The sequence below is a fragment of the Topomyia yanbarensis genome, chromosome 2 (assembly GCF_030247195.1).
Source record: "Topomyia yanbarensis strain Yona2022 chromosome 2, ASM3024719v1, whole genome shotgun sequence".
In the NCBI taxonomy this organism is placed as follows: domain Eukaryota; kingdom Metazoa; phylum Arthropoda; class Insecta; order Diptera; family Culicidae; genus Topomyia; species Topomyia yanbarensis.
The window spans coordinates 94,314,418-94,328,851 of NC_080671.1; the positions used below are offsets into that span (position 1 = coordinate 94,314,418).

Sequence of the window (14,434 nt, forward strand, 5' to 3'; positions counted from 1 at the left end):
CGCATGCCACTTTAGGTCATTTCTTTTTAGTATAGTTCATTAAGACTCAATTATTTAAATACAAATACAAGAGAATGTCGAAATTCGCTCCAAATCTTCTGATTAGGCAGGCGATTTGTAGATGCGCAGAAACGGTTCAACTTCTATTCAACTCAAATTTATAATAATTTTCAATTTAAATGATGATACATTAAAAACTATTTTCAGACAAGTGAGAGCAACTAATTATTTATCTATTTAAGTATTCAGATTTTTCACAGATCCTATTCTTTTATGAAATTGATACTTTTTATATCATTAGACAGGCCTATTTTTCTAGGCAATTCTTCTACTAGATCCTTGAAATTATGGCAAAAGACAGACCAGTAATTTTGTCTGTTGACATGTAAAGGGTGTACAAAAAATACTTATTTCCCTACAAAGCATAAATAAGAACTATAGCTGTATTAACCTAGATTAAGCAAATATAATATTTGAGCACACGAAGCTTACAGGTTTCATTTCGGAATTCATGGATTTTTGGACAATACAAAAGAGATGTTTCAATGAATTTATTTACTAAACTAATCGGAATTTTATCTACTATAGGACTGTTCACTAATCGAAAGAAAATCCTCTGATTACTGTTATCTTGCAATTTACGTAAATTTTGTTAAATGTAAACAGAGCTTTAAAAAAATGACATCCCTGCGTGAACTTGAAACAGAACCGAAATTTAATTCCTGCCCACCGCGATGAATGAAATGTTTGGTTTGTTTCCCTCGTCATTCATTCTCCCGACATAGTGCATTCGGGTTCACATATGTTCGGTTTCAGAAGCAAACTGAATTTTGTTTCTATGCTAGCTCTGAGAGGGATTATTGAGCGAAAATGCACTAGACATAGATTACGCCGCTGACTAATGATCGAACTGTCCAAATAGTAACAAATGAATGCTTTGGTTGCTGAAGTAATTTATATTTCCTCTGCACTCAAACATTCGATTCTGCATGAAATTTCAGTCAGTTGAAAAGTTAATGAATGACCGAGGCGTTGAATCTGAATATCAGTTTCGATAAGCAGATACATAGTTAACTGATTTTGAAATTTCGAAGCACTGAATGTAACATTGATGACAGCACTAGAATTACACGAAACTATAAATATGGGTGAGCTAAATAATTTTAGCATCACACTTGTTTCTCCTGTGCCGAAGAGACTTTCTTTCAGATTTATATGTTTTTAAATTATTGTAGATTATCCGATTTCAGCGGCAGTTTTGGTATGCGAAGATGCTTGCAGTTGCGCTTTCTAAGTCAATTCAAACAATCTGCACAGTAATTGGTTCGTTTTTAATTAGCTCAAGTTTTTTTTACAATCATCATCAAGATCGGAAGAGAAGCTGTAATGCATTTTGATTACAGGTTTGTTTTACCATAATTTAGGAAACAATTTCAATCAACGTTGTTCCACCTAACGTTGAATGTTGTGCGGATAACGAAGACGTAATGTGTTTTCGAAAATGCAGTTTTATTCAACCGAATCGAGAGGATCAGAGCGAAATTCCGAAAGCACTCGTTCTGAGTGCATAGAAAAGATAGAAGAGGTGCTCTTGAGGCTTCTTAGATTAGCTGATTCTTTTTTCCTCCTCCGTGATTTCTGATCATCTCTCATTTTAGTCCAAAACGAATAAAAACAGATCGTGAGACTGCTATATACTGAAGACATAAAATCGAAATTATTGAAGATTCAACCAGTCACAACATTTTAGTCGCAACAGTGTTGCGAACTCGCATGAACGGAACGAATTTCTCGCATGAAAGTGGAATTAAGTGCCAATGAAAATGATGATGCGTTAAAATGACGCGAAAACAAAAACTGTCGTCTCAGCTATATCGTTCTCAGTAAATTGAAATATTTTATTTGCCTAGTACGCTTGCACATTGTTTAATATTTATACTCAGAATACAGAGTCCACAGACTTAATACAGTACTTCAAATTGGGTACAATTCAAAAACCTGTCATGTAAATTTTAATTTGTTTTTGAATCCGCAGTTGCAAATTTTCTGTCAGATCATCAGTATTGGCGAAAACAAACCTGAATTCACTGCTGACATCAATCTGTGCTGAAACTACTTTTGTTTAGGAACCATCTTTACATTGGTTCCGTCATACAGGAGAAGATATTCTTTGGTTTTTGACGTGGTTGTGAAGAATTAATTTTCTTTTCTCTCCTTTCATCTAGCACAACTTATTAATACTGTGCATATCAACCTTTTACCACTAATACACGCGCATTTTCTAAACAAATAGCTATCAAAATATTCCAAATTGCCTAGTTTCTGATTGAAAAATGTTTTGTGTTTTTTGTATGAAATCGCAATATGTGTGTTCCTTTAATATATCAAATGTAAACATACTGGGTTATAGGGTGATGAGCCTATTTGCGCCATGTTTCTATTATCACCCTACCCAATTGAAGCCGTTGGTTAGAGCAGTGTCTGCCATCTTTGTTCAACTCATTGAGTCAAATGGTAGCGCAACAATAGGGGTACTCGATTCGAGTTCTCATTGTGCTCAAACACGAGAATTTTACTGTTTTCAACGCATTTATGTTATTATATTGGTTCGTAACAACGAAGCAAAGCAGTTGATGTCAATTTTTACCCATTCCATTGATTGTCAGTCAAGAAATTACCGAATTAGTGAGGCACCTTGCTTAGTATGGTGAAAATAGGCTCATCACCCTACATTCTCGATAACCGAGTTTTTAATGATGGCTTCCATCTTGAACAAAATTGACGAAACTTCTCAACGGAGACCGCGGAGCTGTTGAAATGAGGGAGGTATCGCTACAATTTCGCTCACTTTCCAGTCATCGGTTGTAAATTTCAGTGCAGTCAATATTTATTCAATTTAATGGCCACTTCTTTTTCTCCGAAGCCCATCAGTATTACTTATGCAAGTCGAGATTCATTTCAAACCTTCAGTCGACCGATTGGCGCAGGCATCGAAACGAAACGTTGCACAAAGGTTTAGTTGGGTCGAATCTTGGTCAAAAATGCGCTGTTATTTTTTGTTGCGATATAAATTACCTTAAAAAAATGCATGAACTATGTCAGTGGTTTTCAATAGGGGGTGAATTCAGGCCCAGGGGTTAATTAGACAACTGTAGGGGGTGAATTATGCGGGACAAATTTTTACTTGTTATCGTGACATTCCCGTGGATATTTGTTTTATATTTGTTTCCATGTGTCAAGAATTGAGATGCTTACTGCGACTGCTCAGGAACAGGTCTCTGATTGTAAAATTATGGTTCAACCAATTGAAAATCATTTTTTCTGTCAGGGTAATGATGTAAAACAATTTTCAGAAAGCGGGACATCATGGTGATCAATATTCGGAAAGGGGTACAATGACAGTTGAACATAGCTCTAATCGCAATGGAAAATTTGTTAAGTGGATTATTATATAGAAAAGAATATCAAAACCAAGAAAAAATACTACTAATTTTCCTTGGATTTGATATTCTTTTCTATATAAAAATCCAGTTGGAAATATAGCAAAAACACGATTTTTGATTGGAGACACCTCTAAATCATGTCCAAATTAACTCATATTTGGTGAAAGCTTTTAAATTCACACCTAGAACAAAAATCTGAGCTGACCCATGTATATTTCAAAACTTTTTCAAAATGTGGAGAAGTCTAGGGTACATAGAACGAAAAAGGTTGAAAATCACTGAACTACGTGGTTATGGAATAGATAATAAATATAGGTAGGCTCCACATAGAAAAAATGTGGCAGCTCTATCAGTTCGCTTATAGGCTGCCTTGGTAAAATCAGCAAAGCAACTACATTTGATGCCTAATAATAAGCACCGGCTCCACCTCGGTGCGAAGAAGTCCGGCATTGTGACGCACTTTGTGTTCGGAATCGGGCGCCCATATAAAAATCCTGGGTTTTCTGAAGAAAGATGAGAGCATCGAGCGCAAGCCAGGTTCCGCTCGCCCACCAGCAAAGTGACGTAATTTTTTCGCCGTCTGGCCAGACAATCAAAAACATTTAGTCAACATAGGCATAGTTGAGAGGAAGCGGAAGTCGAGGCTGGCCGTGTTGGAAGTGCAAGCAGCGACTGAAGGTGCTCATCAAGGATGGCTACTCTGTGAAACGCAACGTGGTTGTGATCATAGCCGATGAGACTTACCTGACGCTCGACGGCAATGGCAGGTGGCAAGTTATTTCAAGTAACGATGTAGAGTAAATCTCGCAAACGAAACCAGGAATAAAACTCGACCCGAGAAAAAAATGCCAATATCTGTCTTTTCGACGGCTATGACCAAAGTTCCGGCTAACTACCGTAAGTTATTTTTGTGAAATCATGAATTAATTCAGGAATCAATGAACATTTATTTTGTCTTGATATCTTGTAACGGTTTTTTCTCATCTATCTGCAAATAGTCTCTTTTTTATGTAAACGTTATTTTACCTTTCCCCATTTCCCCCAAAAACACAGCGGAAAATGAAAACCAAGTGAAACTTTCCAATAGCAGGATAGTGCCGATAACAGGCTTTCAAATTCGATTTCCATAACTTTGATGCTATTGAAGAGCTTTAGTAAAACTTATATGTGTTGAATACCCGTGCTGTATTGTAGCACTTTTTTGGCATTATATCAGCATTACATTTAATTCATTTATATTTCATTCTGATTAGTACTTAGAACTCACTGGCTTTTAAAGTCTACCTTGCGTGTAGTTCTATATCAGATATAAGGCTACGGTTTAATGTTTATTGGTTCAGAAATCAGGAATCAGAATAAATTGGCTCAATCGACACGTTCCTCATGTTATTCGGAGAGTTTTACATTGCCATGTTGTGTCATCAGTTTTCTGATGGGAAGGGAAAGGAAGCTGAAAGAAAAATGTTAGTGAAATAGAAAATTACAACACAATACACAGCAATAAACTTCCTGGATTCTTCACTCCCGAAGGAATAATGAACCCTACTAATAAAGCTACACTGGGTTAGGAACAATGGCGTATACTTTAGTTTAAGCTACGCGTATCTGTGGGGAACCAAAAATCCAGATATGCATTGCTGTTGGGAAGTTACATGCCAAATGATATGAAGTTACGTAATCGGATTCACGGATCACACGAATAATACTCAGCAACCTGAATAGTAGCCATGTGATAATTGAGTTTGCAATGTCCAATCTGTACCCAGACTAGAATACCGCAATTGTACTTGGAAAAATGCAACAAATTCTTTGACACCTTCGGATTCACATCTGGCAGAGAACTTTCTATTTGAATGCTACGCTAATGGTTGTCATGTTCGGATGCAGCCCTAGGGAAAAATCTTGTGCTTTATCCAACTTATCGGCAGTAGTCGAACTGGTTCTGGACCAACGAAGTCAGTCACAGGGCCCGCTCTAGCCAATTCGTCCGTCAATTCATTTCCAGTAATACTGGAATGGCTCGGTACCTTCTAAAGATTCATAGCATTGGAAGTTGCTAAGTTTTTCGATGTGAATTTGACATGCGATTACTAATTTCGATCTCGAATCTGCCGAACTGAGTGCTTTTGCGGCAGCCTGACTGTGGGACTAAAAATAAATCTTTATACCGCAAATTCCTTGTTGAAGTGCCGTTTGTACGCCACACAGAATCGCGAAGATTTCTGCTCGGAATACGGTACAGTATCTACCAAGCGAATGGGATTGGTCTACTATTATTTCATGACAGTAGACATCAGTATCGGTCGGTCCGACCTCCAACAAAGAATCGTCAGTATAACAAACGACGTATTCTTCAAGTTCACTATTTTTCGTACAGCCAGACAGCCGTTTCTCGCGAAGAGGAATTCTCACATTGAAAGTTTCAAACTACATGTAAGTGTTTGGTCATCCCATGTGGGATTTGTTTACTGTTCCAGAGCCCAGTAGCCTTAAGACGGTATGTACAAGAAAGTGCTTCTTGTTTCAGAAACACATGGTTTTATGTTCAAGAGTGCCTATAGAGCAGCAGTAGGTATTGTCGTGAACGCACCAGTCATCGCCATCAAGACCATCCTCTGAAGATTGTTTAACTTTGATCTTAATGCCATGACTTCTCCCTTCCGCCACCACATAGGGCACCTGTATGCCAGTATTGATCTAACAATTGTTGTGTAGATCCAATGAATGTACTTGGGTTTGAGTCCCCAAGAATTGGTGAAAGTCCGTCTACATTAGCCGAACGCCATATAATCTTTCTTAACTCTGAAATCGATATGAGCTGACCAATTTAGTTTTGAGTCAAAATTTACTCCAAATTGATCTGCGACAATAATTTTAGAGACAAAGAACTGCAACGGATGAGCTCAAGTTGGAGTCCCTTGTTGCGTGAAAAGCACCAGTGATGTTTTATTTAGATTAACTGGTAGTCCAACTTGAAGACAGCATTGCTCAACAACACATAAGGCTTGCAGCATATAATGAAATAGTGTGTTAATGCAAATACCTGTGGCCACATGATAATCATCGGCGAAACTAAATGACGGAAACCGATACTCATTAAGTTTGTTCAACAAGCCATCGGTGCAAAGGTTTCATAGAAGTGGTGACAGTACACCACCTTGATGACATTCGCAGACACTCAGTTTTCTTATTTCTACTTATTTTAACGATGACCACGGATGTCGGTTGCTAAGCATTGCCTGTATCTAGTTCGTGATACATGAAGGTACTCCATGACCTCGTGATACTTGCAAAATAAATTCGAAGGACACGCTGTCAAAAGCACCTTCACAATATAGAAAAGCTCCTTAGCTAGATTGCTTTTGCGAAAAAGCTTTTTCAACGTTGCAGACTATTGGGAATGTATTGTACAATTATTGTCCGCCACGGTAATGGAATGTATCCTGTTGCAAGACTACAAGTAAGAACTTTTTCCAAAATAGGCTTGAAGTATTCAAATTCTCTTTGAAGTAGAACTGGAATAATTTCATCTTTTCCCGGAGACTTTAACGGCGAAAAAATTTCAATCGCCAATTTGATCGATTGATGTCACAATTCTATCAGCAAATACCCAAGAATCAGAACTATCTGAAAAGAGCTCAGAGGCAGTCGTCGGTGATAGCTCCGTACAGCTTGGAAAGTTTGTGTCAAAAGGACAGTTGAGTATTACATCTTCGTCAGATGAGTATTCATCATAAGCAGTTCACATGAAAGCTTTCCAAGATTTTCTACATAAAATTTTCAATCGAACGATTTCGGTATTTTATTACGAGCTTCGTCTAGAAGCACGTATAACTCAAAGCGTCTTGGTATACTGCTACTATGAGTGAGTTTGATTTATTAACGAGATCATCTGAGTCATTTGGAGATCCAATCGTTGGAAAATACCCATGAACCCTAGTCACCAAACTCTCTTGGTAGAAATTACAGTTCGAAGACTTGGGATAACGATATGTGACGATATGTAGCGAGACGTTTAAATGATCAAAGATCCTGTACTTATGATCAGATAATGACGGTTCGAGCTCGTTGGGTACACGCCAGTTTGCCAACTCATGCGTAATAGCGTCAGAGCAGAAAGTTACATTTATCAACTCTTCTCTACAAGATCATGCAAGTGTTGGTCGATCTACTAAATCCTCTCAAATTGATATGTGATCTACTCAAGTTATGCGGTGAGCATTTGCATTACTGCCCTGATTTTGAGTGAAAACCAATATCAACCACAGTATAATTCAACACTTTTAAAATCATCAGAAGGTTCAGCAACAACGCAACAAGAAGATTCCAAACACGTCGGCTTATAATCGCCTATAGCGAACTCCGAAATGGGTATTAGGGATATGACCATTAGGGTGACAATAAAACGACCATTTTTGAAATCACTAATCTACACCCCCTAGCGTCGTTCTAAATCATGAAAAAATGACACTGTCCAAATTTGAGCGAAATCGGTCAACCCTAACCCCTCCCCTAAAGAGCTTAAAGTTTGTATGGGATTTTTGGCCAAAATGTATGGGGAAACACTCGCAGTTCACAAAATCGCTGTAAACTTCCGATCACTGACCTAGGAAGGAGTTAAGCTTTTGAAGATATGCTGAACAAGTTTGTCGAAGACTGCAATACAATCCAACCAACCGTTAAAGAGTTATTAACGTTTAAAGTTGGATACTGCTGCATAACATTCGCAAAGGGCGTACTCCGCTTATCTCATGTATGTGAACCACGAGTGAAGGTGGGACAAAGTTAGGAAAAACTCATATATCTCTGAAACGATAAGAGATAGAAAGTTATGATGTTCAACAAAGTTGTAGAGGAATAAAACGACTTTTTAGTTTCACTAGAAAGTTTCAGGATTTCTCCGCAAGGTGGCGGTAGTGAGCCAAGCAATTTAACGGGAATACTCTTATCTGTACAACGGTAAGAGATGGAGCATTTGGATGTTCTACAAAGTTGTAGAGCAGCAAAAAATATTTCCTTTTCTCATTTGAAAAATGCAGAATTCTACCACATGGTGGCGTCAGTGATCAAAATTAATTCAAGGTAATACTCCTATCCATACAATGGTAAGAGCTAGGGCAATCTGATGTTCTGCGAAATTATACAGTATTTCAAAGGCTTTCGTGTCTCGTTATTAAAATTGGAATAAGGACGCATATATACTGTGTGTATGAAGCTTAAGGGGTTACATACCTTTTTTTTATTTTTCAAAAAATCGAATTTTTTTATTACTTTATCTGAAAGTACAACTCCTTGAGTATATTTTACCAAAAATAGATCGAAAGTTACAGCGCTTCCACTTCGTCTACCAAGCGCAGTGGTAATTTTAAACTCGATTATCTCGAAATACCGATTTAAAAAAACGGTATTCCCGTGATCATGATTCCTGAAATACCACTCAACCGATTGTCTTTTTTTTAAATTGATCGTGATTAATTTTTCTCATACCTTAACATGTTTGTTAAGGTATGTTTGTTTTGTTTGTTTTTTTATGTTTGTTTTGTAGATGAGAATTTTTTAATACAATTTTAAAAGCCTAAAACAGCCATTTTTTTAGAAAAAACGTTCACGAATGCAGGAAAAATGTTATTCAACTAGGTCGACTAATAGAAACCGACTAAAATTACAATTATTTTGTTCAAGATGTGTGGTTCGGTGCACGAAATTAGCGGTAATCAATCACGAACTGGTTTTAGTTGGGTGTTGTAAAATCCGTTTTTTTCGACTCGGTGCATGAAGTTAGCAGTAAAGAATCACGAACTGGTTACGGGCGGTTGCTTAAAATCCGGTTTTTCGTCGTGCATGCTACTCTCTATCAGAAATGAAAATAATTTCCTCTGCTAGTAGTAGGTAACGACACAAACTGATTCATCCACCAGCCGTGTACAGTTCACAAATATTTTTTTCCCGGTATTGTACAGCCCTTGGAGAACCCTGTACGCTCTAAACAGCTCTACACAAAAAATTGAAATAAAACTGTAGCGGACCTACATTTAAAATTTCTCATCATTTCAGTGTCCGGTTGGTGCATGAAGGCTCTGACCGAGAGGAGCTGAAACTTTTCCCCTTTTCCAAGTAGTTTTTTTCGAAAGATTTTTCAAAACAGGTTTTCGTTATTAATGCATGTGATACATACCCCAAAATTTTATACAACATTGTTGAACTTATTTTAGACAAATTGCAGTATGATATGAAAAGATATGAGCGTTCCAAACCTTACACGACTTTCATCCCGAAATTTTGAAAAGGGCCCGTATTGGATGATACCATTGGATTGACCATCATTTGAATTCCACGATTTGGCAAGAAACAAACGTCCACTGTGTCAGAGATCCGCTTAACACAGCAAGGGTAACACCCATGACACTCTGTGCGCCACTGGCATATTTTAGTGATGCCAGCCATTCAGTCCTCGGCACGGAGAACTACCTTGACTTGAGGACTACTGTTTTTAGTTGCCCCTTACGACATTGGAACAGAAAGCCAGTGGGTCAATTCTTTGCTGAAACACTTTTCAGACCGCCGGATAACATATGACTTTCGAATTTGACTGGTATTATTTTGGTGCTATATAGTAGCATTCGTAATACAGGAATGTGCTGTCAATCTGTGCCACGTAATAGCACGTTTCTGGCATTATTTAAACCTCCGGAGGTCGCGCAAATGGCTCACTGAACGAGCACCCGCTGGTGTTCTAAGACGATTTCGCTAGATTTTCAAAGCAGCGTGCACTCAGTGCACTAGCGCGACGGCCTGAAGGTTAAAGATTTAGTCTAAATGTAGAACTCATTGGTTTTAAAAATTGCCCTGTGTGTAGTTTTAAAGCAGATATAATGTTTAAAGATATATGAACCGAAAAATGGTATAAAACCCAAAATTTTCAACCTGTTTAGAATTTTTAGGTCAGATGGGTTTGAATATTATGTGAGTCGCTGACATTTTGTAATGCAGTACTGTTTTAACAACTTGGCCAAATCTTGCCGTATAATGCAACTTTATAGCATTGAAATTTAAAAAATGCGTTTTTTTTAATTTCTCAAATCTATAGACATTTTTCTCAGTTTGTTTGAGCTGAAATTCGACAAGTGATTATGATCAATTAGTTTTGTAAGAATCGGTCTCATTTACTACAACAAAATTAATATTACTGAATATTTTATGGAAAATGTTAAAACAATCCTTTAATTATCATACCATTGCACACTTTTAATAATTTTTGTAACAAGTTTAGACATTTATTAATAATACCATACTCTCCTATAAGCGATTCCATCTTTTCGATTCGTGATTTTGACCACGCATCTCTTCTACTGACTCCTATGTGCGCTTGGTTGCTGCTATCTATTGTTGGTCTGCGAAATTGATACCGGAACGCATCTAGAAAGTGTGGCATGTCCTCCGGTAACTGTCTGAAAAGAGTTTCTCTAAAGCTCGTAAAGACTTGCTGGCGACACAGTAGCCCAGTTCGGTGGCTTTCGATTCCCCAACCTTGGCAGCGTGCTGCAGCGGTCGGTCGCGTCGGTCGGTTTGCTACCGAGAGAAAAGCATACTCTAGATTGAAGAGATCCGGTCGGTTTGTATATCCTTACGTTGCGCTTTCCGTATCTACCTAATGCAAACAGGGTACGGGGCAAATTTTGGCAAACGAAAGAACTTTCAAAGACGTCCCTCGAAAAAAAAAGAATTGTTTGGTGCTGTGCCAAAAACGCTTCGGTTGTAGCTTTTCGGCGATTGCGAAGCATCAGGCTGCGCCGAATCAACAACATGGTCACATACCCTACGCGAAATGGGAATCGAGCGTCAGGAAAGAAAGTGTACTCAACACTGAATGCGAGTGTGTCGGATGGATGCCATCAGAAGGAAATTAACCTATTTTCCCATCCAATAGCGAAACCATTGCCCGGTGTGGGATAGAAGTCGTGGTGGGCAAGGCAAATGATAGGATGCCGGAACGTAGTTTGCCATTGTGGGACTTGTCAGCAAAGTGTAATCTCTTTTTTATGTCGCGAGACAAATGCCGGAATGCGCTTAAAACGTAAATTCATTGAGCGAACGGGATTTGCTGTGTATTCCTTTGGGAGCTAACGTGGGAGAAGCACCTTTTGCTTGGTGTGCTGGAGTTAATGTTTTGGTTGGACGCGGGTTTGAATATGATGTGCGGAAATGTACACATTTGAGTGAAACAATGCAGTGGATGGTTAGCGACATGATCGTTAACCAAAACAGCGTTCTTGAAACACGGGTGTTCTTCGACTCATGTGTGACCCGAAAATATGCATTACTCTCAAATGGTGGATCTGATCCGATTTAAACTATTTTTGATTTAAACAAATGGTTTATCGAAATTACTTCGACAAATGGTTTATCGAATTTCCTTCGACTAAAAAGGTTGCTTTTTATATCTTCCCTGGCGGACTGCAGGACTGCAGAGAGAAAATCCTGGACCGGGGGGTCCAAGATATGAGCCCGCAACACCATAGATCATTCAAACACCTAAAAATTTAACCTTTTCATGCCCATCTTATTTGTGGCCAACAACGATTTTAAACAACTATAACTTTTGATTGAGGCAAGATTTGCTTGAGCTTGGGTTTGAGCTTGTGCGACCACCCCTGGCTACTACTCCGTTATCGATCGGGACTAGCTGAAGTTGCACAGGGAATTAGTAGATAATTATGCTTGGGAGTAGCGAAACATCTTTCAATGTGCAACTCCTGGTAATCCTAAAGTGTTTTTGATCAATACCGGCACTGGCAAGGCTCGAACGTAGATCGCGGAAGGAAAGGGAAGGAATGGTTAGTCCGATACTTGCTTTTGCTAGAGGCAGTATATACTACTGGGCACTCTACAAGTATCACAGGAGGAGGATATTTTTGTTAGCAAGAGTATAGAAGTTGGATCTACTTCTTCTTTACCGTCGCCAGAGAGGTAATTCCTTTTCTGGACTAGATATCGATCCACCAAACTCATGGACCGGATGTCACCATCTTGGATTTCGAAAAGGTTCAAATTGTCAATTTTCATCATTTACTTGTCAAGCCAGTTCCAAAAATACCCATATTGTTAGGGTTATCGAGAATATTGCTCAACCGGCAGTCGCCATCTTGGATTTCAAAACGATTCCAATTGTCCATCTTCAGCATCTACTTGTCAAGCCCGTTCCAAAAATACCTATATTGTTAGGGTTATCGAGAATATTTCTCAACCGGAAGTCGCCATCTTGGATTTCGAAAAGGTTCAAATTGTCAATATTCATCATCTACTTGTCAAGCCCGTTCCAAAAATACCTATATTGTCAGAGTTATCGATAATATTGCTCAACCAACGAATATTAATAAGAATGTGAATCACGCCAGAGAGGTGATTCCTTTTCTGGACTAGATATCGATCCACCAAACTCATGGACCGGGGACCAACGGCTTTACTTCCCTTCCGAAGGAAGACGTGACCACAGACTTTTTCAACTCAGAAAAATCTCAACGACCTCGGCTGGAATTGAACCCAGTCCAACTGGAATGAGTGGCGGTCACACTTACCACTCAACCACCGGCGCCGTCATTTTTTTGATTGAGGCAAGATTTGCTCACAAAAACAAGTAAGGCTAACAAATGTGACAAATGCCTTTCATTTGAGCATTAACAGTTACAAGGATCAGCTCTAGAAATGAAGTTATTGCAGTTAGTCTGATTGGATTCCGATGGAACAGTGCTGCCAGGGACAATTTACGTTAACTGTTGTAACGGCATTTAATTAGCAAGGGAGTGGAAGGTGAAGTTTATTTTTCAATATTAAGAGCCATAGTACTCAAGGGAGAGCAAGGAGTTGAAGGAAGAAAGTTTAGAAAAGCGTGGAATAGGGTCAAAGGATTAAGTCGCCGGGAAACTCTAAGCTTGCTCATATGACCCACCTTCCAGTCGCTTGCTAATTAAATGCCGTTACAACAGTCAAAATCAACTGTTGTAACGGCATTTAATTAGCAAGGGACAATAGGTTCATTAACAAAAAATGAAAAAAAAAAACGGTTTACGTTGTCAACGGAAAATGAATTTTTCATATATTTTGGTTATGGTGTAATATTATTGAAAACTGATAAAACTTATTATTTTGGACTGTCTTCAGCTACGTTCTCCAGGCAATTGGATTATTATAAATATTCTAGGAGAATTTTATTGTGCATTGGAAGGTAAAAATTGGGCGGCTTCCAGAACTGCAAGACGAGCAAAAGACTTTCCGTGTTTCTTGATACGTTTTCAAGAAAAATGATTTTGAAACCCTAGAAAAAAGTGGGGCATGAAAGGGTTAAGCTCGATGTCTTTTCGAGAAATTGTTCTCTGTTATTATGTATGGGGCGAATAATCTACGTGCATCGTTCCGGAGTTACGGGCCGAAGAGTGCGGCCACACAGCAATTTTCCATACAAACTGGTACCACTATGATATGAAAATGTTGCAAAGCTTTTTAAATGGGTGCAAAATTACTTGGATTTGCCAATCTAGATCACTAATGATAAACCAATATCGCTTTGACCATATTGGCCACCTACAAAAATTTTTGATGCCAAATGTCTTTAAAATGCATAAAACGTCGAGATTTTATGTAATCTATGGTTAAGCAATCACTTTCAAATTCGTCAAACTAATCCCGACCGGCGGAGGTGGCGTAGTTCGGGGTGTATGGAATGTCCCCTTCCCCTCCCTCCACTTATCCCCTCGTCCCCCTCAGATCACTCCACATTACCTCCCTCTCACACTACCGTCCCATCCTTCCCTCATAACTCCCTCCCCCTCTTAACGCCATTATCTTTATACCGCAAATACATCACCAGGCATACTAAATTAACCTTCACCCTCCTCACACACCCACCCCCGAAAAACAGTTAGCATGAAGACAATATTAAACTAATGCTGACTAGGCTAATTAGGTATATTTTATTTTTGTTTCACGTGTTTCAC

At 38.6% G+C, this 14,434-nt stretch overlaps 1 protein-coding gene across 2 annotated transcripts in view; it reads left to right on the forward strand.

Annotated features, from left to right (window-relative positions):
- Window positions 1-14,434, forward strand: part of LOC131678865 (follicle-stimulating hormone receptor-like) — a 497,363-nt gene that overhangs the window by 212,782 nt on the left and 270,147 nt on the right. The gene's annotated exons all lie outside the window — the stretch shown is intronic.